This window comes from Bos javanicus, chromosome 13 (genome assembly GCF_032452875.1).
Source record: "Bos javanicus breed banteng chromosome 13, ARS-OSU_banteng_1.0, whole genome shotgun sequence".
In the NCBI taxonomy this organism is placed as follows: Eukaryota; Metazoa; Chordata; class Mammalia; order Artiodactyla; family Bovidae; genus Bos; species Bos javanicus.
The window spans coordinates 61,941,415-61,968,004 of record NC_083880.1 but is presented as its reverse complement, the minus strand read 5'-3'; the positions used below and the strand labels follow the sequence as shown (position 1 = coordinate 61,968,004).

Here is a 26,590-nt window from a genome sequence, read left to right as displayed (position 1 = left end):
TCTTCTGATAAGATGGGGTCCCAGGGAGGGTGCAGGCCACACTCATAAGGGTCCCAGGGAGGGCTGCAGGCCACACTCATAAGGCCAAAGATGGGGTCCCAGGGAGGGTGCAGGCCACACTCATAAGGGTCCCAGGGAGGCTGCAGGCCACACTCATAAGGCCAAAGATGGGGTCCCAGGGAGGATGCAGGCCACACTCATAAGGCCAGAGGTGGGGTCCCAGGGAGGGCTGCAGGCCACACTCATAAGGCCAGAGGTGGCCAGCAAGCGCACCCCCAGCCGCTGACCTTTCAAATTCCCTTTCAGCGCTGTGTGCAAGATGAAGGGCAGTGTTAGGATCTCTTCATGTAGACACTGGTTTTGTTTTCTGTCTCATTTTATTCTATTTTTCATACTGAAAAAAAAATTACACAAATACATCTGGCCTCCGTCACCAAAAAACAAAAGCATGGTGATAAAAATCACCATCCTCCCACCACCTGGATCACTGAATATTTTGGTGTTCAACCTTCCAGACTACTGAATAGAAAACGGAATTATCCTGTGCGTACCATTTTACAACCCGCTTTGTTTTCCTGTATTATTCAGTCTCTTTACTCTCCAACCCTTGATGTTTCCACCTACCAGATAAGCTGATCTTATAATTCTCTTGTCACTCACTCATTCCTCACTCGTATCCCCCCCATCCGTCTATCCATCCATCCATCATGCACCTGAGCTGGCAGGTGCTAAGGAGACCATGGTGAACAGTCTCTCTGCCCTGCTGCCTCTCACAGTCCAGTGAAAGAGACGAGGAAAATCAAAATCAACATTCTGGGGTCTGTAGAAGCGCTTAGAGGTGGGACAGGGAAGCAGAGTGGATGCCGTTTCAGGCACCTGTTCTGTGTCCAGCCCTTTACAAACATCGCCCCTCACCCTCCCAGCTCAACAGGGTCACGTTATCATCCTCATCTTGCTGGTTTTGTAGCTGAGGCTCAAGAAGTTTCTGTATTTGCTCAAGGTCATACAACCGCTAACATGAACTGCAACTCAGATCTTTTCCATCCAAACCTGTGCCCCTGCCACAGCCATGTGCCCTGCTTCTCCATGGACTTCTTGGGTGAAGGTGTTCTCCTTAGAATCCGAGGTGGTGGGTCACCTGGGCCCTGAGCGCCGGGTCGCTGGCGGGGCTAGTGGAGAGAAAAAACGTCCTTGGCAGAGATGCTGGCAGAGCAGGCAGAGAGCTTTGTTTGGCTTGGGAACTGGGAGCCGCCTGACATAGATGAAGCTTAAGGAAATGTGGGAAGGAGGGGTTTGGTAGGGGGCCTGGGTGGGGTGGAGGTCTCCCCCTGCCTTGTGAATGCCCAATTACCTGCTGGGGTACATATAGAATTTGATATCCATGTTATAGGGGATATGAACCTGATCTTTCCTGAGATCACAGTGTTTGAATCAAGACCCCATTGTAGAAATCAGATCCAGATCCCAAGGAGAAAGACAAATCATGTGCTCCTTCCCCGACACACACTTTCATTTTATAGAAGCAGAGACTGGGACCCCGGGAGGCTTAGCAACTTCCCCAGGGCAACCCCTGGCCACCCTCCCTCCCCAACTCCTTGCTCCTTTCTGAGTGGGAAGCCTGTCAGCACCTTCCTTCGCTTCCCGCCTCCCTCGCTTCAATTCTTGGAGCAGCACTAATGTCCCGCTAATGGTTTTAATGGTTCTCGCAGCAGTGTGTGAAGCGGCGCAGCGCTCCATTGTTTAAACCGCGTGATGGAGGCTCTTATTTGTCTCCATTAACCTCTGCCTCCCTCTCCTCTGCAGCTCTCCCCTGGCCCAGAGTTTTCCCTGGGTCTTGGAGGTTGGGGGAGGAAGGGCAGACTTCCCTCCCCCACCCCCTAGATGTGGGGCCTGCAGGGTAGTCCCTGCCCAGAGAGCCGGGGGTCCCCTAGAGTACTGGCCCTCCTGCTCCTTTCAGGAGGCAGTGTGGAGCAGCACTGCTCTCAGCCAAGATTCCAGCCCACCCACCAAAGACCCTGGAGTGACAGTCCCAGTTCTGCCTACCGGCTGTGTAACTTGGAGCTAGTCACTTCACCTCTCCGGGCTCCTTGTGTAACTTGGAGCTAATCACTTCACCTCTCTGGGCTCCTTTTTCCTCCTCCTGTTGTTTAGTTGCTCAGTCGCGTCCCAACCTCAAGGACTGTAGCCCGCTGGGTCCTCTGTCCTTGGTATTTCCCAGGCAAGAATATTGGAGTGGGTTGCCATTTCCTCCTCCAGGGGATCTTCCCGACCCAGGGATCGAACTCAAGTCTCCTGCTTGGCAGGTGGATTCTTTACCATCTAAGCAACCAGGGAAGCCCTTTTCTCCTGTTACTTGAGAGTAATAACAGTATAATATCAGTACACCTCACAGATTTAGCCCAAGAGTTAAATGACACAAAGCAGGCGCAGTGCGCAGCACAGCGCTGGGACACCTTCGAAGCACAGAGGAATCCTCAGTGACCTCTGGTGCTGTTGATGGTAATCTTATTATGCCAACTTGGTTCAGTAGACACAGTGAAGGACCTTGTCCAAGATTGTTCTTGGGCCACAAAGATGAATAAGACAGCATAGCTGGTCTCCAGGAGCTCTTCTTAGTAGAGAGGACAAGACAGTGGCCGTGGAACTGTAATCCAAGATAAGAAAACAGAAACAGGAAGAGACCAGGAACCTGCCAGGCGGTTCAGGGGACACTCGCTTATTTTAAAATGAGATTTGGACCAGCCCAGAAGGTCCAGGTGAGGGATGCTGAGGGATAACAGCTCTAGGAGGACCTAGGCTGGGGAAGGCCAGAGCCAATTTGGGAAAAGGGGGAGAAGGAAGAAGAAAGAGGAGGCGAAGGGACTCAGCACATGTGCCTCTTAGAAGGGAAGTCACGAGAGAGCCCTTTCCCCAGCCAGCACCGGGGAGCCAGGCGAGGATTGGGGGCAGGAAAGGAGCACATTCCACGTGTGAAACTTTCTTAGGTTCCCATCTTCCTTAGTGGAGAGGGAAACAAGCCCACTCTGAAAAGCTCTCGACATTCACTTTCTTAATTGTGGCAAAATGTGAAATGTGCCACTTTAATCATTTTAAGTGTATAGTTCAGTGACATCAAGTACATTCATGATGTTATGCAATCATTACCCCTATTTCCAAAATTTTTCATCACCCCAGACAGAAACTCTGTAACAGTTAAGCAATAATTCCTCCCACCCCCAGCCGCTGGTAACCACTGTTTCACTTTCTAAATTTGACTGTCCAAGTACCTCTTTTAAGTGGAATCACATTATTTGTCCTTCTGTGTCTGGCTTATTTCACTTAGCATGTTGTTTCCAAGGCTCATCCATGTGGCAGCATGTATCAAAACCTCATTCCTTTTAATGGCTGCATGCTATTCCATTGTATAAATAGACCACATTGTTGATTTCCGTTCATCCGTTGGCAGCCATTTGGGTGGTTTCCACTTTGGGGCTAGGCACATTTACTTTTTTAATCTTTTAGACCAGGCTGTGGGACAGGGAGGGATTAAAACAGGGATCTGCTCGTTCTCTCTCTGAGTCCTCATCCCTCTTTATGGCTTGCTTTTCTCATGGACATACTCAGGCTTCTTCCTGCTCAGAAGGGCCCCCCTAAATGGGCAGACCCAAAGAAGAAGCACAGCTGATGGGTCACAGTGAGATCCTGTCACTTGCTTAAACAGTGCTTGACTCGTAGGACTTTCACCTGTGGAGAACCTGCAAATGCCGACTCCGCACCCAGATTTATTTATTTATTTTATTTTATTTTTAAACTTTACAAATTGTATTAGTTTTGCCAAATATCAAAATGAATCCGCCACAGGTATACATGTGTTCCCCATCCTGAACCCTCCTCCCTCCTCCCTCCCCATACCATCCCTCTGGGTCATCCCAGTGCACTAGCCTCAAGCATCCAGTATCGTGCATTGAACCTGGACTGGCAACTCGTTTCATACATGATATTATACATGTTTCAATGCCATTCTCCAAATCTTCCCACCCTCTCCCTCTGCAACAGAGTCCATAAGACTGTTCTATACATCAGTGTCTCTTTTGCTGTCTCGTACACAGGGTTATTGTTAGCATCTTTCTAAATTCCATATATATGCATTAGTATACTGTTTTGGTGTTTTTCTTTCTGGCTTACTTCACTCTGTATAATAGGCTCCAGTTTCATCCACCTCATTAGAACTGATTCAAATGTATTCTTTTTAATGGCTGAGTAATACTCCATTGTGTATATGTACCACAGCTTTCTTATCCATTCATCTGCTGATGGACATCTAGGTTGCTTCCATGTCCTGGCTATTATAAACAGTGCTGCGATGAACATTGGGGTACACGTGTCTCTTTCCCTTGCACCCAGATTTAATAGCTTGATGACAGCCTCCCCTAGTGGCTCAGTGGTAAAGAATGTGCCTGCCAATGCAGGAGACGTGGGTTCAACCCCTGGGCCTCAAAGATCCCACATACCACAGAGCAACTACTGAGCCCAGCCCATGCACCGAAACTAGAGTAGCCCCAGCTCTCTACAACTATAGAAAAGCCCATGCAGCAGTGAAGACCCAGCACAGCCAAAAATAAATAAATAAGATTATATGTAAACTTGATGGCAACAATGATCTCCTTCTTCCCCATCCTCAGGCTGCCCCGAAGCCCAGGCAAGGTGTGAGCTCAAGAGAGAAATAGCAGAATGGAAACTTTGCCATGTCTGAGGATTTAATAGTCTTTTTAGGAAGCAGCGGTTCTAATGTGTTTCTTTTGTTCTTCTTATTTTACTAGTAAAAACAGCCAGCTAGACTCAGTTTAGGTAATCCCAATTTTGTTGGCAGCATCCAAACCATCCTAGTCAGGGGCCAGCTGTACAGAAGCCCTCTTCCCTCCATTAGGCCTGATCAGGGTGTTGATCTTGGCCATGCCAGTGTCATGGAGCTTCTTCACGGCCTGGTGCTTGTTTTTGGCCTTGGCATCTGCAGTGAACCTGGTGTGTTGTTATCCCCTGCCTTATTCATGGCTGACTTGGTGTGAGGGGAAACTCGATGATGGCATAGTGCTCAAGCTTGTTTCCCCTAGGGGTGCTCTTCTGAGGAAATTTGGCTGTCTTCTGAGCTGCAGTGTTTTGGGCTGTCAGAAGTTGGGTGATGTCCAGATCTTTTTTGTATGGCTGTGGACACCTTTCATCGCTACTTTCTTGGCCTTTAAAGTCTTTCCTTTGGCTTCAGCTTCAGGAGGGGCAGGGGCTTCCTTTACCTTCGACACCATCTTCATGAAAAAGCTGATGTATTTCTTGAAAATTAAGCAACAATCTTCATAAAATAAAAACAGAATGTAGAACTTCTAAATAGCTAGAGAAAAATAACAGAACCAAAGAAAGTAATTAAAGCAACCAAAGCAAGAGTAATTAAGTGAAAGAATAAAAGAAAAAGCAATCAAAAAGATTTGTAATGAATGGAAAACATAGATAAACTAACAGGAACAAGATCGAACACTAGTAAATCACAATAAATGTAAATGGGTTAAGTTCCACTAGAAAGAGTCAAAAATGCACAAATGAGGTTTTTTAATGGTAAAATCCTCTTGGTGTTTATAAAAGACTTTTTTTAATGACAAAAAAAGATGAAAACATAGGGAAGAAAGGGAAGTACTATTAATGTCAAACAAGTTCAAGGCAAAAAAAAAAAATTTAAATAGGGCAAAGTGAGATATTTTATGCTGATTGAAAGCACAGTTTCCCAGTAAGATTTCAGAGCCTCTTGACTTTGGAGGTCTGCCCTTGGGGAGGTTGAGACCTCTTAACCTCAGACATCTGCCTTGTGCAGAGGTGAAGGAAGACAGTAGGTCCTATGAGTAACTTGGGCTTCACTGTGAGAGGCTGCATGTTTCTTTCCCAGCCATCAGCATCTTCTCATCATCACTCTCTTCACTTCACCTTTGCATTTTTAATTTTTTAACCTATTTTTTATTTGGAGGATAATTGCTTTATAGCACCTTTGCATTTTTTTGCTGCTATCTTGCTGTAGCCACTTCTCTAGACCAGTATTTTCATACTTTGAGCATCAGTGTCTACTCTGTATAAGTCTGCTGCTGCTGCTAAGTCGCTTCAGTCGTGTCCGACTCTGTGCGACCCCAGAGACGGCAGCCCACCAGGTTCCCCCGTCCCTGGGATTCTCCAGGCAAGGACAGTGGAGTGGGTCGCCATTTCCTTCTCCAATGCATGAAAGTGAAAAGTGAAAGTGAAGTCGCTCAGTCATGTCTGACTCCTAGCGACCCCATGGACTGCAGCCCACCAGGCTCCTCCGTCCATGGGATTTTCCAGGCAAGAGTACTGGAGTGGGGTGCCATTGCCTTCTCTGCTCTATAAGTCTACATAGAATAATATGAGGGGTGGACCCTGTGGGACTTTGAGAATGTTGAATCTGCTGCCTTCACTGCCTGAATTTAGTCCCTCTCCTCTCCTCACTGAGCTCACCCACTGAGATATGCTGGGGCCACTCTCTCAGCCCCCACTGTTACTTTTATGGAGCTGAGTCAAGGGGGCCGGGCTTGCCCCATGAGAACCCAAGAAAGGCCTGGAATGCCACTGGCACCATTTTCAAAATCTGAGAAGCTGCAGCACAAACCTTTTCCCATCTCCAAAAGTCCCTGGCACTGCAGAAGGTTTGTACTGCGGCGAGAAAAACACAAAGCCACTGAAATACTGACCTTGACCAAGGCTGCTGTTTGGATTTCTGCGGGCAAAGAATGATCCTTGGCACATTGCTGCTGTGAGAAGATGTGCGAGGGTAGTGGCTGTTCTCAGGTTCTGTCCTGTGCCCCTTGGTCCCCCCAGGGCAGCTAACCCTCAGAAACAGCTTAGCAAGTGTTCATCTTTTTTATTTACTTGTAATCATTTTTATGTTTATCAATAAAATATATATCTTAAAAATCATATAGAAAAATGGCAGATCCTGTCCCAGCCTCCCCACTTCAATTTCTACCCATCAGAGACAACTTCTTTTCTTCCTTATTTTTTAGCTATCTCTTCTAGTATTCATCTCCTATTTCTAAAAAATGTGTTCACACTGCTAGTTCTTGATTTTTTAGTTTGGACTATTTTGGTTACTGTTGTTTAATTTCTTGCTGGAGGAGATAAATATGTACACAATCATACCCTCTCATAAACACATGTATTATTTCTCCTTTTTCCATCCCTCAATATTATCCATACTTCCCTATTTAGATAAATTATTGTATTTATATTATTATGACTGTATAGATTTTTCATAAATGAGTTCATTAGCACACTATCATTACATTTCCTTTCCTTTTTTATTTTTATTATTTTTTAAAATTATTTATTTATTTGGCCATGCTGGGTCTTGGTTGCGGCATGTGGGATCCAGCTCCCTGATCGGGGATTGAACCTAGGCGCCCTGCATTGGGAGCCCAGAGTCTCAGCCACCAGACCACCAGGGAAGTCCCTCCTTTTGTAAAATAATTTAACTAATTCGTGTTTGGCTGTGCTGGGTCTTCGTTGCTTGCACAGGCTGTCTCTAGTTGCCGTGAGCAGGCCCTCTCTTCACTGCGGTGCGCCCGCTTCTCATTGTGCTGGCTTCTCCTGTTGCCGAGCGTGGACTCTGGGCACATGGGCTCCAGAGCACAGGCTCAGTAGTTGTGGTGCATGGGCTTAGTTGACCCTTGGCATGTGGAATCCTCCCGAACCAGGGTTTGAACCTGTGTCCCCTGCATTGGCAGGCAGACGCTGAACCACTGGATCATTAAGAAAGGCCACATTGTCTTTCTTTGATTCCACAGAGTTAGCCATTGCCTCTTTTTTCCCAGCCGCAGCCCTCTATCTTTGATCTTGCTCCTGGTGAGCATGTTTTGTCATGTTTATTTTTATGTACTCACACTTATCAGTTTTTTCTCTAGTAGCTTCTGCATTTGAGTCTTAAAAAGGCTAACTCCACTCTACCTCTGTGTCCTCAGTATTTTAGTTTTTTAATTTTTTAGAACAGTTTTAGAGAAAAACTGAGAGGATAGAGCAGAACTCCCACCTCATCCCTACCAGTTTCCCCTCATTAATACCTTACATTAGTATGATACATTTGTTACAATTAGTAAACCAATTGTTGTTGTTCAGTTGCTCAGTGGTGTCAGACTCTTTGTGACCCCATGGACTGCAGCACGCCAGGCTTTCCTGTCCTTCACCATCTCCTGAAGTTTGCCCAAACTCATGTCCACTGAGTCGATGATGCCATCCAACCATCTTATCCTCTATTGTCCTCTTCTTCTCCTGCCTTCAATCTTTCCCAGCATCAGGGTCTTTTCCAACGAGTTGGCTGTTTGAATCAGGTGCCCAAAGTATTGGAGCTCCAACTTTAGTATCAGTCCTTCCAATGAATATTCAGGACTGATTTCCTTTAAGATTGAGTAGTTTGATCTCCTTGCTGTCCAAGGGACCCTCAGAGTCTTCTCCAGCACCACAGTTGAAGGCATCAATTCTTCGGCGCTTTGTCGACTAAAGTTTATAGTTTATTTCCTTAGTTTTTACCTCCTGTCCTTTTTCTGTTCCACAGTCCTTCCTGGGATACAGTATTACGTTTACCTGTCACATCTCCTTAGGCTCCTCCTGTCTGTAACAGTTTCTCAACCTTTCCTTGATTTTCATGACCTTGACAGTTTTAAAGCATACTGGTCAAATATTTTGTAGAATTTCGGAATTTGTCTGATGTTTTTCTCAATGTAAAACTGTGGTTGTGGTTTATTAGGAGAAAGACCACAGACAGAGGGTCGTTTAAAAAAAAAATTTATTGAAGTATGGTTGATTCACAATGTTGTGTTTAATTTCAACAAAGTGACTCAGTTACACGCCCACACACGTATTATTCTTTTCGTATTCTTTTCCACTATGGTTTATCACAAGGTATTGACTATAATTCCCTGTACTATACTGTAGGGCCTTTTTGTTTATCCACCCTATATATAATAGTTTGTCTTTGCTAATCCCAAACTCAGAGTGCTGTTTTTACCACGTTTTTCTTTTCTGTTTCATCAGGTCTTAGTCACAGCACCCAGACTCTTCACTGCAGAACTCAGGCTTCTTTGTAGTTGTGGTGCCCGGGCTCCAGAAGGCTCAGGCCCAGTAGTTGTGAAGTGCAGGCTTAGCTGTGCTGGGGCATGTGGGCTCTTAGCTTCCCAGAGATAGAACTTGCGTCCCCTGCATTGAAAGGCGCGTTCTTAGCCACTGGACTGCCAGGGAAGTCCCATACCACATCGTATTAAGCGTACATACCGTCTCTGTGATTCATGACTATTGGTGTTGCCTTGATCGCACCTGGCTGACCTAATGTGTGTCCGGTCTGATCAATGTAAGGTTATTCTTTTACCCCCTTCCATACTGTACTCTTCGGAAGGAAGTCAACCATATACAGCCCACAGCTAAGGAAGGGGGTTTATAATTTCCCTCCTTGGGAGTGAAGTATCTACATACATTATTTCAAATTCTTTTGCATGGGAGGTTTGTCTCTCCTTCCTCATTTATAAATATACTCAATCATTTATGTATATGGCTGTTTATTCTTGGCTTTGTGTTATAATCCAGTACTACTGTATCTATTTTGATGCTCAAACTGTTCCAGCTTCGCCACTGGGAACTCTTTCAGTTGGTTCTCGTGCTCTTTTGACACACCCCCATCGATGGTTTTTGTTGGTTAATTTTTCATAGGATATTTTTTATTTTTTAGTGTTTTTTACCTTCCACTACTACAAGATGCTCCAGGCTCATCTTGTATATTTTCTACCCCAATCCTAGAATCAGTTGTATCTTCCTTTCATTATAGAATCATATTTAAAAAAACCAAGATCTGGGTGCCAAGTATGCTTATTGCTACTGGGGTGTCCTTTCTTTTAGACCCTCTCCGCTGACACAGCAAAAAATACACGTTTTCATATTTGATCTTTGATCCATTTGGAGCTTATATGTATTGAGATACATATCCTCCTTTACCCTTTTGTGTCAACATCATTTATTAAAGAATCTATTTGCTTCCCACTGATTTGAAACGCCGCCTTTATAATTTACTGAATTTCCATCTGAAACAGAATCTACTTCTATCCAGTCCATCGGTTTCTTTGTCTATTCATGTGCCAGCTCCACACTGCTTTAAATGTCGAGACTAATATGTCTTAATATCCGACACATCTCATGACTAATACGTCTTACTATGTAGCAGGAATGGTTCCCTTCCTTGTTGTCTTTCTTTTTAGATATTTTCTTGGCTTGAAAAAGAGTTACTTGGAAAAAAAAATGTCTAATGCCTAAAAAACTTCATACACCATTCTTGATGAGGGAAAGACACTGTAGAGGCACCGTTGATGCGGCCACATAAGCATGAAGCTGGGACACAGACCACAGGTCTTTCTGTTCACCCAGAAAACAAGCTGGGCTGGGGGCCAGGAGGATCATGGTCCCTTGAAGGAAACTGGGAGCTAAAAACATCAGTAGCCCAGCGTTCCCAGCTGCCTGAAGATGGTGACAGGGAAGACAGGACATGTCTATTATTTATTTATTTATTATTTTTGGTTGCGCTGGGCTTCCCTGCTGCGAGAGGGCCTTCTCTGGTTGTGACAAGTGTGGGCTGCTCTCTAGTTGCCGTGCGAGGGTGTCTCACTGGAGTGGCTTCTCTCGTTTGTGGAGCATGGGCTCTAAGGCACGTGGGCTCAGTAGCTGCGGCACCCGGGCTAAGTTGCTCCGTAGCACGTGGGATCTTCCCAGACCAGGGATCGAACCCGTATCCTCTGCATTGCAAGGCGATTCTCAACCACTGGGCCACCAAGGAAGCCCCCAGTGGGCATTGTTTTAGTGAACATTAAGTCACTATTTCACTGACAGTCCTTGAGCGCTTTCAAGAAACTTGCTGCAGTCTCCACATACTCTAAGCAAATGAGCACTATGGCTGTTGTGCCAGGGCAGCCTGGGTTCAGAGACATCTGTGTCTGTCTTCTTTCCTCCTGCTTCCCTGAAGGAATGTGGGAAAGCAGCAGAAAACAGCCAGCACCCTGTCTCGAAAGCCAGTGAGTTGCCTGACGCAGTTAGTAGATACCCCAGACCCCAACAGCTCATTGTCCCCATCTGCTCCTAAAGTCTCACTCCCCTTCCAGGCTACTGAATCCAGCCCCGTGCACACGAGGATGCCGACGCAGCCTTTCAACCTCATTATCTGGGGGAAAAATGCATGCAGTGGCCATAATTTACTGGTGTAGGCAGGAGAGCTGCCTGGTGCCTGGAGCAGAGTCCTGCATGCCGGGTCAGCCCTGGGATGCTTTTATCTGTGTCAAGGGAAAAGGTGGGGCAAGGTAGAGGCGTCTCTCCCCGGCTGGGCCAGGAAGAAGCGAGTCAAAACATCCGTGTAGTCACTGAACCAACTGCCCACCTCGACTGCCCCTGTCCATTCTGGATCTGGCCTGCCTGAGACCCAGAGGGGCCTTGTCTCGTGGCTGAGTCCCGTTATTGTTGTTGTGTTTAACAACGGCACTCGTGACTGCAGTTCTTAGAGATCATCTAGGACAAGGGAGATATCTTGGGCAGGGCGGTTTCTCCATTTCTATTTTTTAGTCACATGTTTTTGAGAGCGAGACCCCTGGTGGCTTTTGGAGCCTTCTGCTTAAGGCACCGCAATGCAGGCTGCTCGGCTCGGGTGGGTTGTGGCTCTTACCCAGCATCTTGACCTCCTTGACCCTGCCAGCCTGATGGCTTCTTCTCAGGTGGGGCCCAGACAGGTCCCAGCCCCCAGCAAAGAGCTGCTCCAGGAGACCTGACCCCTCCACCCCTTGGTGGGTGCGTGGGTGGACAGCCTGGGCTTTGTAACCAGACCTAGAAAATGCAGGAGGGTTCCCGATGCTTCAGCAGCTGATGTCTGGAGATCAATTAGAGATAATGGCTCTGGGTGGACTCGAAGAAGCATGGCCAAGATTTTTCCAGGTTGTGATTATGTTTATCTCATTACCGGGTGGCACAGCAGTGTCACACTGTGAGTTTGTGCTGGCTGCCTCGTTTTTGCTCATAGGGTGACCAGCCGCTGACCCCTGCTGGGCTGGGAGCTCCCCCTCCTCCACCTAGACAGAGGAGGCAAGGGCCCACAGCTTCTGCTCACAGCCCTCCAGACCCTTGCCCTCCCTGTAACCCTGTGTTTGTATAGTTTTTTTTGTTGTTGTTGTTAGAAAAGCTTTTAAATGACATTTATTTTTATATATCAGTAATGTTAAAAAGTATATATATGCTTATATACTAGCAATAAAAATTCGAGCTATAATTTTTAAAAATCTCTCTCTATAAAATGTATTTTAAAATTAAATAGTGTATTCAACAAATTGCACTATGACACTATGATCAAATGTAGTCCTGAAACTATATGTCACTAAGTTTAACTTTCTAAATACTGTCTCTTTGAAATGAAGGAATTAGATAAGCAAATTAACTTTCTTTGGTATGTTTTTAAAAAATCTTCTCCTTCATTGATTCAGACATCATTCAGATTCCTTCAACATCCCAGACACTGTCCTGAGCACTGAGGCTACAGTAGTGAATGAGACAGACAAGGAGCCCACTCTCAGGGAGTTCATAGGCCATAAAGATGATAAGTCAAGAAGAAAGAAAAGAAAAAAAAACAGATATGCAAAAGTGAGAGATTTGGGGCAGAGAATTAAAACTGAGACCACTGATAGTCTGTCCCTCTGTGTGAGAAGGCCTCTCTGAAAAGATGGCATCCAAGCCCAGACCCAAATGGGAAGAGGCGGCCGGTCCCGTGGAGGAAGGGCTTTCCAGGTGGAGCAGACAGCGAGTGCAAAGGCCCTGGGGAGGGGACAGCAAGGGGCCAGGACAGGGGAGCACGGGGCCCGCGTGCCTGGGAGAAGCCGAGGAGCCTGCAGAGGACAGCAGCCTCTGGCCCGCCTGTCACATGCGTGGAGAGCCTCAGTGTGAAGGGCAGAGGCTTCACTGGAGGTGACAGCCAGGAGGGATGAGCAGCTAGGAGAGCCGCCACTCTGACCCTAGGTGTGGCCCTGCCCCAGCCAGCCGTCTGACTTTCACTTCTCCCTGCTGCACCTTCCCTGTTTCTGGAACAGCAGGTTGGGCCAGACTTTAGTGGTTTTCAAAGTTTGCTTTGTGACAGAGGAACTCCTTTCTTCAAGAAAACTCTTCTAGGAAGGAAGTTAACATGTTGAGGGTCAGCAGGAAGCAGGTGTGCCACTGGCAGAGATGGGAAGGGACCCCCGGAGTGCTGCCCAACCTGCCCTCCTGCTCCCCGCCAGCCTGCCTTCAGCAGTCGGTCACAGGGCCTGGACAGCCCTGAGCTGTGGGCTGGGGCGCTGCACACAGGCAGGAGAGAGGCCCAGCCCAGCATGACCACAGGCAGCCCGGCCCCAGGCTGGCCGCTCCTATCTCTCCGGCAGCTTCCTCCTCAGTAGCCATGAGTGACAGAGCCCATGCCGTGCCAGCCCCATGGTCGCTTTAAGGCTTGGATGTTTGGAATGGCTCCAAGTGCCTCGAGAAAACACAGAGACAGAAGATCTGCTTTAACTGGAACACTGCTGTGGCTTGGGGAGTGCCTGGCACACCTGTGCAAAGCCTGGCACCTTTCCCCCTGCTGAGTGCCCCCGCCACACCACAGTAGCCACAGCAGTTGCCTCAACACAGCCCTGGTCATCTGTCTCTTTGAGTTTACACTAGAGGAGAGGCCACGTGGGAGGGAGGCCTTGCTGTCTAGTCCATCCACAAACAGGAGCCCTACGAATCAGACAATGATGCTTTTGACTACTGGGCCAGAAGCTCAGCTGGCCGTGAAACAAAACATGAAGGTTTTTTTAACACCTGAAACAGAAAGAGTGCAGGAGCAGCTGTTAGTAGTAACGTCAGTCAGGTTGGGTTGGTGTCTCTGTGACGCTGTTGACCTTTTCCTCATGCTTGCAAGTTGGTGGCTATTGCTCCAGCCGTCTTGTCCACATTCAGGGTGAGAGGAAGGTGTGAAGGGGTGGCATAAGCTTAGCTCAGCAAAGTAAAAGGTTATAACATCTCATTGGCCAGGGTCACATGGCCACCTTCAGCTGCATGGGGGTACTGGGAAAGAAAGAATCTCACTTCCTCCCCACTCTGTAGTTGAGACGAGAAGGGAGAAGTACTGAGTCTGGGTGTCAAGTAAGTTAGTCCACAGTACCTGCCGTGGCCTTTGCGCCATCAATTGAGCTTGACAATGCCTTTGGGTGTTAAGTTCCCAAAGGTTCGGACAAGGAGAAGAATAGTAAGAGAAGGAAACAGAGGGGAAGCAGGGAGAAAGGAGAGGAGGAGGGGGTAGCGAGGAGGGGAGCAGGAACTGTTGTCTGAGGCCGTCTATGTACCAGGTCCCCCACAAACAACATGGGGGAACTGAGGCTCGGTGTCAGGGAGCTCAGGAAGCTCGTAGGAAGTCACAGTGAGTGGGAGGGAGAGCCGTGTTCCCTCCCAGGTTAATGCTGTTATTTCCCAAGGGATGGGCGGGGAGGTAGTGGGGAGAAGGGAAGGGAGAAAGGAAGTGATGGTGAGGGTAGGGCCAGGCTGAGGGCCCTGCAGCAGCAGCTCCATGAGTGCTGGCCCAGGTCTGCTTATCTCACCACCACAGTCGTTCACCAGGGTTAGGCCCTGGCGCACAGTAGGGTCTCAGTAAATGTTTGCTGACCAATATCTGTATCATTAATTACTTATCTTTCCTATCAACATCATTATTAACAATAGCTAGGCTTTGGGCAGGTGTTCTACACCAGGCATCAGTCCGCACCCTGCAGGCTTCCCTGCGGTTAAGCCGCACAGCAGGCAGCCTTCAGAAACAAGCTTCTGTTACTGTGCCCCCATTTCAGAGATGGAAAAACTGAGACATGGAGAACTTGCCTGCCTGAAATCACACTGAGGAAGGGCCCGAATGCAAACAAAGCCCATCGCCTACTCTCCTGCTCTACCCCTACCCTAGAAGCTGACTCAGCCACCAGAAAGGCCTCTGTGCACCAGCTCTGGCCCCAAAGCCTTGGTTGCCACATACCCCCCCCAACACACCCACAGCTCCATCATGGAGGGATTCAGGGCTGAAATGGGAAGTGCCACCTGTGCCAGTTTCAGAGGGACCCCACTGCTCCTCCGGTCACCTGCTGAGGAGCAGCCAGAGCTGCAACCCAGCAGACCCCAAGGCTCAGCTGCCTTCAGGGGCTGCACGGAGAAGCCCACCGTGGAGCAGCCCCAGCCCATTCCCAGCTCCCAGCCCAGGGAAGCCTCCACTCACCCAGCTCCAGACTTTTCCTGGAGGGCTCCTCTCTCTGCTCTACTGGAGATGGGTGAAGCACAGCACTCCGTAGTCAGGCTCAGGGGTCCCACCTGGGGTCCACCACCTGCTCTGGAAATCGGTGCACCCTGTTTCAAACCCCAGCATGGCCACTAACTTTTGGTTCTGTGACTGTGAGCATGTCCCCTCGTCTCTGAGCTGTTGGTGACTGGATGTGTCATTTAATCTTCCTCCAAGAGTCCCTACTCTCCATGTGCAAAGTGGCAATTAATATCACCCTTGTTTGGTGAAATAAGGTCACATAGCCGAGCACCCAGCACAGCGCCCAGTGTTGTGTGGGTCGTGGTAATTGATTACACTGACCTCGGTCATAGTAACTGGCCTTAGCTTCTTTCCCCCTTTTTCAAATTTAATGGAAGTTTAACACACGTACAGAAAAGAGCACATATCATTAAGTGGATGGCTTAGTAAATTTTTACAAACAGAATCCACCTGTTGTGACCAGTACTCACATTAAGAAACAGAACTTGGTCAGCACCCCAAAGGCTCTTTATGTCCCCCTCTGGTCACTAGTCCCCAGCAAGGGTGACCACTCTCCTGACCTCTGATAGCGCAGATTGCTTTTCTTTTTTTATTCATTTGGCTGCTTCAAGTCTCAGCTGCGGCATGTGGGATTTTCTTTATGTCATGCGGGATCTTTCACTGTGGTGCCTGAACTCTCTAGTTGCCATGTGCAGGCTTAGTTGCTCTGTGGCATGTGGGATCTTAGTTCCCCAACCAGGGATTGAACCCAAATCCCCTGCGTTGCAAGGTGGATTTTTAACCACTGGACCACCAGGGTAGTCCCTTTTGCCCACAGCATGAGTTTGAGAGGGTCCTCATGTCCTGAACCGCTAGTCTGTTCTTCCCATTGCTGAGCAGTACTCCACAGCACATGGACCACCCTCGTCCGTTCTGCATGGACACGTGGTGGTTCCCGGGGCAGAGCTGCTGTGAGTGGTGCTGCTATGACCATTCCAGTGTGTGTTCTTCGAGGACCATCTGAGCTCGTTTTTGTCCCTTGCACATGTAGGAGGAGTATTGCCACTGGGGCTGGCCTTGGCTTTTTGGCTGAGCCTCTCCAGACGTGCTGCGACAGAAAGGAGGGGAGGTAGGTTGCCCTTCTCTGGGGAGCTGTGAAGTGGGGTCTGCGTTAAGGGGGGAGTGCACTTAACTCGGAGCTCTGTTGTAGACCTCAGGGCTGTGCTGGACAGAGGGCAGGGCGGAGTCCTGAGCAATGCATTGGTGAGTCCCTACAGGACCCGACAGGGCCCAGTGCTGCCTGGGACTCTGCCATCTAAAAGCCTGTCCCAACCCCTGAGAGCTCACGGTCCAGTTGGGGAAGATGTATAATGCAGGAAATGGGAAGGACCACAGTGCATTGTGACATCAGACTGACAGAGACCTGTCACCAGAGCCAGCTGGGCTGTCTGTGAGACTGCCACTCTGAGTTCAGAGAGGCCTACATCTGGCAGGGGTGGAGGATGTCTTTGTTGATTGCCCAAAGTATTTTTCTACCTAGTGAACACCCATGCATCCTTCAGTGCCCAACTTAAATGTCACCTCCTCAGTGGACCCTCCAGGATCCACTGTGTCCTCACCTACTAGGTACTTCCTTCCTAGCGGGCCCTGCACCTATCAAGTGCAAACTGAATACTTATCCTGTGACTAGAAACTTTGTGGTCCTTTGTTTAATTCCTCTCTCCGACTGGCCCGCAGGCTCCGAGTAGGCTGACCTGTGTTGTTATCATATGGTGCCTGGCATGGGGAGGGGCACTGTACATATTTGTGGGGGAAAAAAACATGTCTGGAAGCATGCTTGATCAAAGGCTTGCAGGGGATCACACGTGGGTGATTGAGGGACAGAAGACGTGAGTCTGTTGGACGTGTAGAGTTCACAGTTTGAAACAAAAGGCTCTCAGGCCAGCCGGGCCGTGGAAGCCCTTAAAACACGAGGCCAGAGAGCTCTGACCTGAGTCTGCCAGCAGCGGGAAGCCATTGAAGGTGTGGAGTAGGGGAGCGTCACGAACAGGGGTTAATTGACGGCATTTTAAAACAACATATTTCTGAAAATGCGGTTGATGAAACTGTCGTTTTTACCTTTGTCGTGGTTGTTAGGAAACCGCATTTTGACAAGTCAGGCTCTCAGTTCTGTGCATCATGGGAAATTTATCTGAATAGGGAAGGTGTGCGGGAACAGTGTGGGACAGCTTCTCCTGGATTTCCACAAAGGTGTCAAACTGACTGTGAGCTGGCAGCCAGCTGGGCAAAAATCAGTGCGTGTGAGGAATAAACGGACAAGCTGAGTTACTGCCCAGCCTGAAGACCAGGTATTCTGAATCCAGGCATGGGTAAAGCCTGGAGCTTCTAGCCGCGCTCCTCTTCCTGCTGGAAAGCCCTCTCCACTGGCCACCTGTCACATTCCTCCAGCCTTCTTTGGTTCAGAGTAGATGTCACTTCCTCCAGGTGTTAGTCGCTCAGTTGTATCCGATTCCTTTGCAGCCCCATGGACTACAGCCCATCAGGCTCCTCTGTCCATGGGATTCTCCAGGCAAGAATATTGGAGTGGGTTGCCATGCTCTTCTCCAGGGGATCTTCCTGACCCAGGGATTGAATCCAGGTCTCCCACATTGCAGGCAGATTCTTTACCGTTTGAGCTACCCAGGAACCACCCGCTAACAGCCCCTTAATCAGAAACACCTCCCCCATGTCATAACTGTGCTGCACCTAGAGCACTGTCTGCTGTGGGAAGGGATTAACTGTCTCTATTATGCTGGGGGAGGGACAGTTCATGGTGGGCATAGAGGTGAGTGCTGGTTCTACCAGATATTAAAATATATTCCAGAGCTATGCTGTCGAGACAGGAATAGACAGATCAATAGAATAGGCAATTCCCAAAATAATGGGAAATTAGTATTCTATAAACATGGTGCTTCCAGTCAGTGGGTGAAGATGAGTTATTTAAAAGATGGTATTGGGACAGTTTGGATAGCCATTAAAAAAAAACAGAATAAGCTAGAGCTTTGCCACACTTCTTTATTTTTAAATTGGAGTATAATTGCTTTACGATGTTGTGTCAGTTTCTGCTGTACAACAACCAGCAACAACATCAGCTATGTGTATACTCATATCCCCTCCCTCCTAAGCCTCTCCCCTCCCCTTCCCCACTCCTCTGGGTCATCAGAGAGCGCTGAGCTGAGCTCCCTGTGCTACATAGCAGCTTCCCACTAGCTATTTTACAGGTGGTAGTGTGCGCATGTCAATACTGTCTCAATTCGCCTCACCCTCCTTTTCCCCTGCTGTGTCCACAAGTCCATTCCCCACGTTTGTGTCTCTACTTCTGCCCTGCAAGTAGATTCACCTGTACCACTTTTCTAGATTGCATGTATATGCATTAATATATGATATTTTCCTCTTTCTGACTTACTTCACTCTATGTGACAGACTCTAGGTTCATCCACATCACTACATACTACTTAATTTTTTTCCTTTTTATGGTTGAGTAATATTCTGTTGTGTATATGTACTATATCTTCTTTATCCATTCATCTGTCAATGGACATCAAGGTTTCTTTCATATCCTGGCTACTATAAATAGTGCTGCAATGAACACTGGGGTACATGTGCCTTTTTGAATTATGATTTTCTCAATTTCCCTCACTTCTTATATGGAGATAAATTACATATAGAATAAAGATTTAACTCTAACGAAGCTATAAATGCTCTGGAAGAAAATATGGGTGAATTACATTTATAATCTTAGAGTGGAAAAAAAAAAACCTTTGTTTTGACCTGAAATCCTAAAGCCCTAAGGGAAAAAAACTAACTGGATGATATAAAAATGTAAAATTTTCATGGCAAAAAATCGCATTGTAAACAAAATAAGAATAACAAAAAGAAAACATATTTGCAAATTTTATAACAAAAGACTAATATCCTCCCTTTCTAAACAGTTCTTACAAAAAATAAAAGACCATAACCCAGTAAAGGGCAAAGAATATGAATAATTGTTTAAAAAAAAATTACATGTGACCAGTAAACACATGATATGCATAAATATAGGCTCCCATTCCCAAATGAAGAGGGCAAAGAGAGACACCATTTTTCACTTCTCAGATTGGCAAAGATGAAAGAGGTTGCTGATACCAAGCGCTGACAAGCGTGTAGTCAAATGGGAGCTGTCGGGCGCGACTGGCCGCTGAGGAAACGGGTGCAGCGGCATCTGTGGAGAGGCTGCCGGCCAGCACTGTGAGGAGCAGCCTCCTGCTGCTGACGACAAAGCTGCTGCTGAAACCAGCACCCCTCTGGGGGAAGGAGCAAGCTTGTGTTTTATGACCTGACCTCAGAAGTCACAGACCCTCAATTCCACTGCCCTGTCCATTGTGCCGGGGGACCCAGGGTGTGATACTTGGAGGGGAGGCTCATCTGGGGACAGCTGGGAGGCGGGCAGTTTCTAATGCCAAAGGGGAAATTTTGGTGTCAAACACATTAAAAACACTATTTTATTATTCACTTCGTAGATGAGGAAACCGGTGCCCCAAGACCTTGTTTGGTGTCACAGCCAGAACTGGAACCAGTCCCATTTGGCTAAACTCTTTCTAGTCTACCTCCTTCATGGTCACCCCCAAACCACTCCTGATGTATAATAAGATAGAATCTAACCTCCTCTGATCTCATAATTTAGACTGCATGACTTCCTCGCTCTTAGAATAAAAGTCCCATACCTCGCGGTAGTGTCCAAGGCTCTGAGTGCTGGGCCCTACATGCCCTCTCCCCCTCCCCTCTTCCCAACCTCCCCCTCTCTCTTACCAAGTCTCTTCCCGACTCAGGGCCTATACACTAGCTGTTTTCCTCTACCTGCAAGACCGTGCCCCCAAGTCTTCACCCAGGTTTCAACTTCCACCATCCCAGGGTCAGGGCCCATGTGGGCTTTCTCAAACTAAGAGGGGCTTCCTTGACTACTCAGCCCAGAGCCCACCTTGTCTCCCCTGTGTGCCCTCCACCCCTCACCCCCTCATCCTCCGCTTCTCCTTCACCCCATCACTACCTCATCCCATGTCTGCAGGATCCAACCAGGAGTCAAACTTCGCATTCCGTTATTAGTCTCGTGATTGAGAACTGTCAGACTGATGACAATGAATCTTTGAGGAATCCAGGACACTTGTGGCGAGTCTCTGTCTTTCAGTATTTCTTGTCTGGTTGTCTCTTCATGATCAGATTCAGGTTAAGCATTTTGCGCAGGAGGACTTGACATGGGGAGAACTCAACACAGGTGATGCTATGTTCTCACTGCATCCCTTCAGGAGGTGAGCACACCATTTCAGGTGGGCTCCACGTTTGATTGCTTAGTTGGGGAGTGTCTGCCAGCCTTGCCTTGGTGCAGGTACATGTGTCTTTTATAAGTAATTTGCAGGGAAAAACATTTTTGAATGCACTGAGATGCTTGAATAGTATCTATTCTGGTCACGATAAGATCCTGTTATTCCAAATCACGAACTACTGGTTCCCATGGTCGGGTCCCTGCTCCTGGAGCATGCTCATTTCATATGGGAATCTGCCCGGAGTGGTTTGCTGCTTAAGAAGCTCCACAGAGCAAATGCCACCATTTACAAAGGCACCCACTGTACGTAGAGCCTGGAGGGGACCTGAAGGCAGCACTGCACCCTTAAGCAGACCAGAGTAGCCTTTCTCTGTTGTGGTCTCTCACCAGACTGGGGCTGGAAGAAGAGACATATCACCAGGAGAATTAGTGATCAAGAAACTAGGTCATGCCATTCCTCGTTGGGACCCATGCTGTGGCCACTTTAAGGAGATGCGCAAAGACGCTGAAAACAACCTACACAAGGTTACTCAAGGAGTAGGCAGCTCCTGCAGGAATTAAAGAGCCAGGAGGTTTCTGCAGGCTTCAGCACACAGGAAAACTCCCCTAATTCGCAGTGCTGCTAAACAGCCAGGCTTCTCCAGGGCCCCCAGCCACTTCCTGTGGGTCGAGTGGGGCTGGGGCTGTTTTATCTCAGGGATGGTAAATGAGTTCACATTTCAAGCTTAGAGAAAATCACTGCTCTGCCCTTCTGGGCGGCACTAGCTCTCTTATTTGTGAGAAGAGGTAGGTTATCTGGGTTCAATTCCGCCTTTGAACACCAGTTGGATCTGGGTTTATATTTCAAGCCCAGATGTCCACCATTGCTGTGAAATCATGACTCAGGCCAGAAGTCAAAGGTCTCCAGAAATGTGGGGGGAAGAGATGGGAAATCCTGGGCTTGAATTATGTCATTTGCAGAGTGAGGAAGGGCAGTTCCCGTGTTGAAAACAGCCACATTTCCCTGTATGAATTCAAGAGTCATGGCCACTAGTTAATTCTAAAAATCATTATCTGTGTGTGGACGTTCAGGCAGTGAAGTTTCCAAACTGTCTACCACCACAGAGGAGGGGACGTTAAGATCTCATGGAGAAAAGAGGGAAGAGAACTGGTTTGAAAACACATTTGGTTTTAGGGATGAAAGGTGCTAATGAGTAACATGCTTAGAGCCTCTTTTAAAAATAAAGTGTGGGTCTTATATTGACAGTGAAATCTTAAGCGTGTGCAGAAGGAAGTCTGTGCTCTGTTAATTCGATGTGTTGTCATCTTTTTATTTTTCTAATGGGTGAATACTGAGCCCTGAACCTGTGATACTGTATTTCCAACTCGTACCTGTAGAGGGAGCCTTGTTTACCTCGGATTGTTCACAATGCAAAGCTTTCAGTGGAAGAAAGAAAAAGGCTTTTTACAGAGAAAAAAAAAAAAAGTTGGAGGGTTAAAGGCAGTCTGTTTCAAAATTGCAAACAATCCCGCTGGCTGTCTCGTTTTCTCTTCTTCGCTGGTTTCCCTGTGAATGAATTGTAGCGTTAAGTCAGTAGAAATTGCCCTTCCTCTTTGGATGCGACCAGAGGAATCAGGAGATGGGATCGTTACTGGTGTTTGTTTGTTTTTTGCTATTTCCTCACAGAATTCCACGAGGGCAGTTCTCCAACCCCGTTAAAACACAGGGTTTTTCTGAAGGCTGACCTGTTGGAGGGTGTGGATTTGGGGAGGGGGAGTCTGCCCCTGACCCGTCTTCTCTGTTGGGATCTAATCCTGCTTTGGGGTGGGGGGCGTCTAATTCTGCTGTTGGGGTACGAGCGCTCTATGTTCCAGGCTGAGTCTAAGGCTGCTCAGAGGTCCGGGGTCCCCCACCCCCGCGACGACCGGTGCGGTCTTCTCCTGCACCCAAGGTGGACGAGGACAGTCTGCGCGCGGCGCCGCATCTCTGATCCGCGCAGGTCTTCCCCTTACTGCGATGCTGTGTCTGGACCGCGCGCTCCCGGGTCTGGGATGGAGCAGCATTCTTGATGTTATCCTGTTACTTTACAACTGTATCCTGCGCGTCTTCAGGAGCCCGCGCAGGGTGGTTTAGGGGAGCACAATGACCGGCGGGAGGGGGAGCGGGGACGGATCCGGGAGCAGGCTGGCGGCGGGCGCTGGAGATGGTGGAAATGTTTGGGTCGCACAGGTGAGCGCAGCCGGACTCCAAGGCGCCCGCCAGTAGGGAAGGGGAGCAGGGGAGGGTGGAAACTAAGTGGTGGGAAAGAGACAAAGGAAGAGTGAAGAAGCGAGATGGTGCAGAATAGAGGAGGGGGATGGGAGGGGGCAGCGAGTGGGCAGCAACGCCGAGGAGCCCGAGCTTGAACTTGAACGAGAAAAGGTGGGGGCCCAGAGGCTGGGGGGCGGGCAGCACAGAGCCGACCACATGCCTGTCTTTCCCAGACCCGGGGCTCGCTCTGAACGCCGGGGGGCCCAGCCCTCTGGCCCAGCAGCCCCGCCCAGCGAGTACCCGCGTCCCCTGGGAATCAGGGGACGCGTAGGGGTCGAGGGCTGCCTTAGGCCCAGGGTGCCGAGAGTTCCTAAAGGTGCCTGAGTCACTTTCTTTGGGTCAAGCCTCTCCTCTTCTGGCCTGAACACGGATAGCCGACCGCGCGCCGCTCCCCCAACCCTCACCCCGGACTCAAAGACTGGGTCCTCCGGGAGCAAGGGGCGGGCACAGACCCCATCGCCTTCTTTCCCGGGCTCCGTCCCCCGCAAGAATCTTCCTCCAAGCGCTTCCCCCTTAAGGGCGCTCACCCCCGGGAGCGCTCGGCGGCGCGTCCAGCGCGCCCTCATCCCTCCCCCTACCTGGCCCAGCACCCTCTCCTTCTTCCTCCCCACTCCCCTCCCTCCTTTCTCCGCTCTCCCCCTCCCCCCGCCCGGGCCCACTCCTCCCGCCTGCCCGCCCGCCCCTCCACCTCCTCGGGCTGCTCCTCCTACTCCCCCAGCGTAAGCCCTCCGTGCGTTCCCCTCCCCCCGGCCCCCGCCCCGTGCCGGGTCCCGCCCCCCTCCCCCGCCTCCCCGTGCCCGGTGCCCCCCTCCCCCTTCCTCCCTCCCGGCCGCGGCGCCGCCGCCGCCGCCGCCGCTCGCCTGGGCCCTCCCCCCGGCCACCCCCGCCCCCGGGCCGGGCAGTGACGCGCCGCGGCGGTGCCAGCCCCTCTCCCCGGGCGGCCGCGGCGGCAGCAGCAGCAGCAGCAGCTGGAGCTGGAGGGCTGTCACCGCCGCCCGCCCCGCTCACTCGCCGAGCCCGACCGTGCGTCTCCGCCTCGCCTCCCGCCCAGGTACGGAGTCCGGCCCGGATCCCCGCGATCCGGCCGTTTCCGGGCCCCCGGGCCGCCGCCCCCCTTCTCCCGCCGCTGCGGCCGGCCGTTGAGCTGCGGTTAGGGGGGCGGGAGACTGGGGGGGTTCCGGGGAGGGGGACGTGGGGGAGCTTCCTGCGCCGCGGCTGAGGAGGGGGGCGCGCGGAAGCGGCTGCGCCCTGGGCGGAGTGGGGTGGGGGCAGTGAAGCTTGCACTCCGGGGGCCGCGGGGCTCTCGAGAGGGGCGCCCGGCCCCGAGTGCGGGGGGCTGCCGGGCGCACCCCACTCCCGCGCCGTGCGCGCCGCCGGTCCTGGGGGGCGGTGATTGTGTGCGCCGCGCCGCGGTATTGTGCGGCGGCCGTAAGGTTTGCGGCGGGCTCGGCACCGCGTCCCGTGGAGGCAGGCATTCGCAGGCGGCGGGGTGGGGGCCGGGCTCGAGTGGCCGCCGCCGAGGCCGTAGCGAGAAGGGAAGTGGACTGTTTGGAGATGTGAGGACGGGAAGCGTTGAGTGGCAGGGAGGGGCTCCCTGCCTCGGCGCGGGGAGTTGAGACGGGATTTGCAGAGTTGAGCCCACTTCAGCAGACCCCCGCACCTCTCTGGACCAGACCTGGTGCCCATGTCAAGTGAATGATCGGAGCAGAAGCTTGGGGTATCGGCGGCCCCTGTCTTAGGGGCATTCCTTACGAACCGGGGCGCATGGGTCGGGGGCAGCTGGCCAGAGCCTGGGCGCGCGCCCGGGTTAAGTTGGATTTACACCTCCGTCCGCCGCTCTCGCTTCTCCGAGGCTGGACACTTTTTCGGGCGGCGGGGGTTGGGGGAGTGCAGTTCGCGTTTTTATTCCAGCCGCTTGGGTTCAGAAGTGACCCCCACCTCCCTACTCCCACCTGGAGCCGCGTTTGCCGGAGTCCAGTCGCCCCTAGCGGGCCGCGCTTCCTGGGGGAAGTTCTCATTAAGCCTCGCTAATTAGCATTATTCCTGGAGAAAGGTTAAGGTTAGACCGTCCTTTTCCTTATCGGGAGGCCCATCCCCTTCCTCCCGATTCCCTTCTTCCTCCCTCCTCCCCAAGAGCACAAAAGCACAGAAAGAAAGTGTGAAGAGGCGCAGATCAATGGAGAAGCCACAAACCCATTAATTCAAATGGAACCTTTTTCCCCCCTCTAAAACATTGATTTTTCTTTCTGTCTGCTCTGAGGGGAGATTAATAACCTCCTGATTTCACCTGAAATGGTGTTTGGACTCTGTGATTTCCTCCTCTTTCTGAGAAGGATTGTGGCTTGAAATAGATTCTCCCTTGAGATAAAGCCCTACTTATCCCAGAATGAGCTGGAAACCCCAGCCTGGGCCCCTGTCCTACCAGGTGGGGGGTGTGGGGAGAGGGTTGTGGGGCTCTCACAATTGCTCCAGAGAGAGTCATGACCAGGGGCCCCTTCTTGCCTGCCCCTTGCTTCTGGTCTTCGGGTGTTCTGAGGGAAGGACCCATATAGGGCCCAAGCCCCAGTGATGGTTTAGCCAGGAGGTAGTGAATTACTCCTACATTGGAAACCCATTACAGCCTGAATTCTTAGGTAAATACTATCAAGCTTAGTTTAACCCCATCTCAAGGTGGGCTTCTTTTGGAGAGTGGGGGTTGGAGACAGCACCACCCCCCTCCCACATCCACTGCACCATGGCTGGGCGCCAACACCCCATTCAGCACCGTCCTGAGGAACAGCAGGAAACCCAGCATCCAGGGCCTTCCTCCCAGCTGGAAAGGCTGATCTGGGAGAACTTATGTGGCCTGAGTCACCCTGGGGCCGTGTGGAGCCGCGCTGGCCCTGAGTTGCTCAAGAACTTTTTTTTTTTTTTGTCTTGTCTGGGTCCTTTTCTTGGAAGGAAACTCCTGCAGGGGATTAGTGCAGAGTGGTTTCTCTCAAGCCCACTTTTCTGCTGGAAGAACCTTGTCTGCTGAAGCTCATCTTTCCAGCCTCCCTTTTAAAGAGACCCCTGTTCATGGCAGGGTCTGGGGTATCAATGAGGCCCTCGTGGTTAGGAGTGCTGGGAAAACAGCCAGTTGCCTTTGCTTGGGAAACAAAAGCCTGTTTTACACTCAATACACTAGTAGGAAGGTGTTGAAAATGCTCACCCCAGCATCCAGGCACCCATGACAGCAGAGACAACAGAGCATCCCTGTGTCGATGCAGACGTCTCTGACAGACCCTGTGCATGTGTGTGTGTGTGTGAGAGAGAGAACCTAAAATGTGGTAGGTGATTGGCTATGTCAGCCCTCCCCACTTCATGTTTCCCAGAAGAGCTTGTATGGCTAGGAAGCAGAGGAGGTATGCTGGCAGGAAAGCGTGGAATTGAGTGGAGTGTCTGTCCCCAGGAGCCTGGCGTCTGCCCCTGGTGGCCAGGTGAGCTTGGAACGAGGGCATGAGCTGCAGTCTGGGGACTCCCTAGCCCCCAGGAGCTGTGGCTCAGACCACCCTAAGATGTCATTTGTGCTGTTCCTTCCCAACCAGGATTTTGAACCCTTGTTGCTTTGGATCCTGGGGGAAGGAGGGGGTTCGTCTTCCATTAATAAGCCATCTGATGA

The 26,590-nt window shown here is 50.1% G+C and overlaps 1 protein-coding gene across 4 annotated transcripts in view; it reads left to right on the top strand.

Annotated features, from left to right (window-relative positions):
- The window catches only part of NOL4L (nucleolar protein 4 like), a 131,274-nt gene that overhangs the window by 71,170 nt on the left and 33,514 nt on the right, over positions 1-26,590 (top strand). For 2 of the 4 annotated variants that reach the window (XM_061437249.1, XM_061437248.1), the window contains exon 1: positions 23,763-24,001. The exons of the other annotated variants lie outside the window; for them this stretch is intronic. The gene's annotated coding sequence lies outside the window, so the exon portion shown is untranslated. Of the gene's footprint in view, positions 1-23,762; positions 24,002-26,590 lie in introns of those variants that run through there. 4 annotated transcript variants of the gene reach the window in all.